The sequence below is a fragment of the Benincasa hispida genome, chromosome 10, assembly GCF_027475165.1.
Source record: "Benincasa hispida cultivar pf3 chromosome 10, pf3_genome.v1.1, whole genome shotgun sequence".
NCBI lineage: Eukaryota > Viridiplantae > Streptophyta > Magnoliopsida > Cucurbitales > Cucurbitaceae > Benincasa > Benincasa hispida.
The window spans coordinates 38634324-38640724 of NC_143487.1; positions in this window are offsets into that span (position 1 = coordinate 38634324).

Here is a 6401-nt window from a genome sequence, read left to right on the forward strand (position 1 = left end):
TCGCCGATTCAAACCTACCATTTTGGGGATTCGTCTGATTTGGGAGTTGGGAGCTCAGCTACACAAGATGGAATTCACTCCTTCCTAAGGCAGGGGTAAGTAGATAGATAGCTCTCTTAAGGGCTGATTCCGGGGCTTGAACGATGTGGCGCCACACATCTTCTCTTGGCTCCAGAGGTGTTCACACATAGTTGGACTATGTTATATTGTTCGTTAGAGGAATCAGTGGTACTTAAGAAGTGAGATGTAACTACAGGGGCAAAACGGTAATTTGGTTCAGTTGTATTTACAAGCATCTGTGAAGGGTCATCGTACTCATGATTGGTTATATCCGATGGACACAAAAATATATCTGTGGTAAGAAGAGTTTAGCTATTGGTCTTTAGTGGAATGTCTGACAATTAATGGATGGTAAACTAACAGGTCATGCATAAATAAAAATTACAGCATGCTATACGAGAAATAAGGGATAGAGTATGCGTACCTTTGAAGAACCATTCTTCAAGAATCCTTCGTTCAGTCTACAATGCGTCCACAACAACTTTCGAATGTAACAAACAGAAACACCAATAGCACAAACAATGAACACAACCTCCATGAACCCAATCTAGTCCAACTCGATTCACGAACGAATGTAAAACACCACCACAAGTGTTACCTTGGTATTCTCGATGTGAGAATCCAGGAGTTATGGGCTCTGTATGATCTTGGCTTGAGGAAGAAAGGAGGTCTACGATCGAGTAAGTAGGAGATAAGAAGTTGTCTATCGTATAGACGATGTACTCAATCGTTTAGTAAAATGAAGACTATCACATAGACTTTGCTACTCAATCGTGAGATCAGCTGAGTGACTATCGTATAGTCAACTCTAAACGATCGTTTATTCTCTCAACATTATCGCTTAGTAAAACTCTTTTACTTGATAGCCTTTTTCCGTGAGTACTTTCCGAATGAAGCAACTACTAAATTTAGGAAAACATTTTTCTTTTTATCTCATGGTTACTATAAAACTTCCAATAACCTCCCACTCAAACGGTTATTAGAGAAAAAGAATTAATTATCATATAATTAATATATTATATATAAATATGATAACCAACTTATCATATTATACTTATAATCTATAGTTCTAATATTTCATCATATGAAACATATAAACCATAGTTCTTTTTCTATTTTATGGTACATGATATAATCATATTTATATCAATTCCTCCAATTAATTTATCTCATACTTATATCAATTAATTTATCCAAACATATAAGTCTCATACCAATTATATCACATATAATTGAATTTCCTCTTGTTAATTTGAACACTTCAAACTAACCCAAAATCTGATTCTCAACTTGAACCCATTGAGCTACCAAAGGGACCTTATGGACTTATAGCTTGAAGCTCCAATGGTATGTGAATAATTGACTAAACTCTTTAGTCATGAGATTCACCATCCATTAACTGTCGGGCACTCTACTAAAGACCGACAGCTGCACTCTTCTCACTACAGATATATTTCTGTGTCCATATAACCAATCAACAATGCTATAACCTCTCACAAATCGCTCCTAAGTATAGCTGAGCAAATTTACCGTTTTGCCCCTGTAGTTACATCTAACTCCTTAAGTACCATTGATTCTTCTAATGAACAATAAGTCATAGTCCTACTATGACTCAGTCCTCTCTTCCAAAGAGAGGGTGTGGTCACTATGTTCAAGACCCGAAATTAGCCCTTAAGGGAGCAATTTATCTACTTACCCCTGCTTCGGGAAAGAAGTGAATTTCGTCTTGTGTAACTGAGTTCCCAGCTTCCCAATCAGACGAATCTCCAAAATGGTAGGCTTGTTGAGTTGGCAATCTAGCCGCTCTCACCCATCCTAATCAAAGGACTGCCCCCATAGGCAGGTATTCCCAAAACACTCAGGATTAAGGTCATGTCACCTATGGTCATTTTAGTGAAATGTAAGTCTCAATTATCAACGACATTATATAAAGAGACTAATCAACTCGTGGCCCGGTCTTATACAAATTCTTTGTATAAGACACCCCCGCTCAAATATCTCCACAATAATGGTCAAGATCAGACCATTTGTAGCATGTTACAACACTTGCAACTATCTACAAAGTGGACCGTATCTGTAGTGTCACCAGGGTAAGGTATCTCTCATTTATCCTTATACTACAGACCATTTAGGTTATTACTTAAGACATGATCCATTTGTATGTCTCACATACATGCTTAAGTTTACATGAAATAACCACGGATCTTTGTTTATTGGATATGAGTAAATGCAAATAAAATAACACTTATTTTATTTATAACAATGTGTACAAAACTGTTTACAAACTACGAGATTCTGGGAGAATTAGGACCCTAATCCCAATAGGGACATGATTCATAAGTGGTATTATAAATCAGTTGTTCATTAGAGGGTCAGTGGGAGCTTAAGGAACAAGATGTATTTACAGGGATAAAACGGTAATTTTGATATAGCTGTAAATACGAACAACTTGTGAATGATCGACTTACTGATTATGGTTAACATGGATAGAAATACATCTATAGTGAGGAGAGTGCAACTATCAAGCTATAGTGATGTGTCTTGATAGTTAACGAAAAGTAATTAATTCGGTTTAAAGAGTTTAACCAATTTGTACAAATTGTTGGAGCTCATGATCTGTAGGTCCAGTAGGTCCCTCTACTAGCTCATAAATTGAAATAATGAATTGAGTATAGATTGGATGAATTTTGAATTTAGGATTATGAATTTGAAATGTTCAAATTCGGTTTTAGGGTTTTCAATTAATTGTATACGATGCAATTAAAAACCTTTAAATTAAAATGAGATTGGAGAATCAATTAGTATTTAAATTATGATTTAAATATTGATTATATGAATTTGAATCATATTGGTAGAATTGATGTTTTATTAATTTAATATTAAGATATTAAATTAATTAATTTAGTTTTATTTAAATTAATTAATTATATAAAATTAAATTTTAAATAAAATAGTTTTATTTAAATGAAAAATCAATTTTGAAATTGTTTTGAGTTAGTGGATTTTTCCCCAAAAATTGGAAAAATCCACTAACATCACATATGATGTTTTATCACCAAATTCCACCATGAATTCTTCAAAAAGTAGGAGTTGTTCTACATGCAACCATGTTCTAATGCATGAAAAAAGTCTATATAATGAAGCTTCATGCATGGAATTTGAAAGATCTCTGAGTTCATTATCCAAGTTGCAGTAAAACTGAAATCCTACTATACCCTCTTCTAGTTCATTCCTTCTTGAGCATAGTGGAGAAGATCTTATTGGTGGTCTATTTGAAGTATCCAACTCAAACTTGTGGAGATTATGCTGAAATCGTGAAGATAACTACAAAGATATTATCTTGTTCAAACCCTCTTATGAAAACCTCATGAATAACATGTTTAAAACTCAAATTAAATGTAGTTTAAGTGCTTATTGATTTTGAATTCTTCCATTGCATGTTATATTACTCCTTCAAATACAATAAACTAGGGCATCATATGCCTATAGTTTGTCTTTGCTAGGTATCATATACCTATGGGTTTTTCTCCCATTTGTCCTAAATTATAAAACCAATAGTCTTAGACTCACTTGGTGACCCTCATACACTTTAGTCGAGAGGACCCCTGTAAACACATCAGTATACAATAGACTTCTAATTATCGACAAATAGGGAATGCACCTTTTATCCTCAACTTCTTGATTCTCGATGCCATTACCAAGTATTGATGATTTGAGTTTCTACTAAACCCATGTTATAGCTAGGCTGTCACACAACCCTCCCACTACATCGAGGCACTCTCAACTCTTTGAGAAAGATGCATCTGGCCAGTTTTAACAACTCTTGTTTCAGGGTTAGCTTAATCAATAACTCTTGTTGATTTTCTATAACTACTATGGAAACTTGATACAATAATTTATGATCTCTCATGTATACTTCTTCAAGTAAGGTAATATTTGTCGATACAAATACTTGATTTTCTTCTAGGTTGAAGAAGTATAATGTTTTAGGGTAGCCTATGGATAGGCAAACTATTTTGAACGATGTTCCATTTCCTTAGTGTTCGATACCAACACATGCGTCGGTCTTTCCCAAATTCTAAAATAAACATCCTTTACTTGTCGTAAATAGCTTTTATGACCTCTCCACATCTTATATGGAGTTTCAGAAAACCTTTTAGTGGAATGATGTTCAAAAAGTATATAACAACCACTACTATGTATTCCCAAAACAATTTAGGCTATTGAGCATAGCTCATCTTTCAATCGAACCATGTCTAACAGAGTTATGTTTTTCTTCCCGAGAGAGTTGTGACTAGATTTCATTTCTATCAAATAGTTTTGAAAATCTCAGATTTTAAGTACTCTCCACCTTGATCTGATCGAAGTGTCTTTGTCTTACCTAATAAGTTTTCAAACACCTTGAAATTTTCAAATGTTTTAGACTAATGACAAAATTAGGTAAACATATCCGTACTTTGAATAATCATCAATAAAATTGATGAAATATTCATACCCTCCTTGTGCCTTGACATTCATTGGACCATATAGGTCTGAATGTGTAAGCTTTAAGGGTTCTTTTGGCTCTAAGACATTTTCTTATAAAAGATTTTTTGGTCATCTTTTCTTCAAGACAAGACACATATAGCGTTAAAAGGTTGTCTTCTAACTGATTTAGATGACTACTTTTAACTATTTTCTCAATCCTATTAAGATTTATGTGACCAAATCTTTTATTGCCAAAAATAAGAACTTGAAGAAACCTTTGCCTTTTGTTTTTTTTTAGCCATTTTAAATATCTAAATATTTGAAATGGTCTTCTATTTGGTTGGTTTTAACATAGAAGTTGTTTTATAATAGAATAAAAAAATATATTACTAATGAACACTTCATTTATGTCAAAAGATACTTTTATACAAATGTTCTTACAAAAGATAGATATAAGACTTTTTATTACATTAATAAGAAGTACATTATCTAATATAATTGATCTATCTTTTGAAAACAACTTCAGGAATTTCTAGTGATTTTTTTAAGATAGCCTCCCTTGTTCAACTGCAAGCATTCTTCATAAACTAATTTCCTTGTTTTTCTTTTTCTGCATTCTTTTCCACAAGGTACTTCAGGCAATTTCTCTTCTAGTGCTCGTCTTCGTTGCAGTAGAAACACTTTCCTTTGTCCGCAACTTTAGCCTTGCCTTTGCGGTCAGTAAGAGCCTTCCTCTCCCTCTTACTCTTTTTCATCTAAACACTTTTGTTCTTGGAAGAAGAAGAAGAGTCAGACTTTATCTTAGAGGACAATCCTCTTTTATTTGCAGTGGCAACATTTAACTTTGCTTGCTGTCCCAAGGTTTTCAAGAGGGATTGATAAGTTTGTAGCTCATTGAGAAGAGTGGTCAAGTTATATTCTATCTTGTTCATCATCACATTTGTCCGGAACTGTAAGAAGCTCTTCGAAAGAGACTCTAAAATAAAATTGACCTAAATTTTCTCATCTATGACAGCTTCATTTACTTCTGCCATTTTGAAATGGACTATCATGTCCAGGACATGTTCTCTGACAGAGGCCCTTTCTTTCATACGACAATTATAAACGGATTTGATGGCATCATGTCTAATGGAGAAGGACGACTGTCCAAACATTCCCCACAAAGATTTCATAATCTCTTTTGCGGTATGCACGTGATCGTGTTTCTTTGCCAAAACATCAAATATGCTGGCAATAATATAGGCTCGGGCTTTTCATTTGCCCTTATCCACTTGTCATATGCTTCCCGAAAAGTTTGGTTTGCGTTTGAGTCGAAGTTAGGAGGACATTCCTCAGTTAAAACGAACCTTAGATCATCTATTACCAATATTGTATTCAGGTTTGATTTCCATGTAGCGAAATTGTCCCCATTAAGTTTCTCAAAAGTCAGTAACTGTATTAATGAGCTAGTCATTCTAAAAATATAAACAAATTCTATTAGTGAACTGCTTTTAAATCCAATCATGTTTTAGCAAAGTAATAATGTACCAAAATTTTATTATTTTATTTGCAACGATACTTTAGTAAGTTAGAATAGATGCTACCGGAGGGTAGTCAAATACTCCTTTACTGAAGCAAGAAATTATTGACTAAATACTAATTCCAGAATAACTCATATTCCTATAGTCATTTAGTTACCGTTTTCGGTTAAGAACTTACTAACACTTAGTAATTCTCGTAAGTGTAATCATCCATTATCAGACCTCAGAGGTTGACCCCAACGATGCTACCAAATTGGAGAGTCGAGGATGGGAATCAACCTAAGAAATCCTTTCCATTTCTGGAGTTTGAATTGTTCCGAATCCCATGTTACATCCCTTCGAGAGGATAACCAC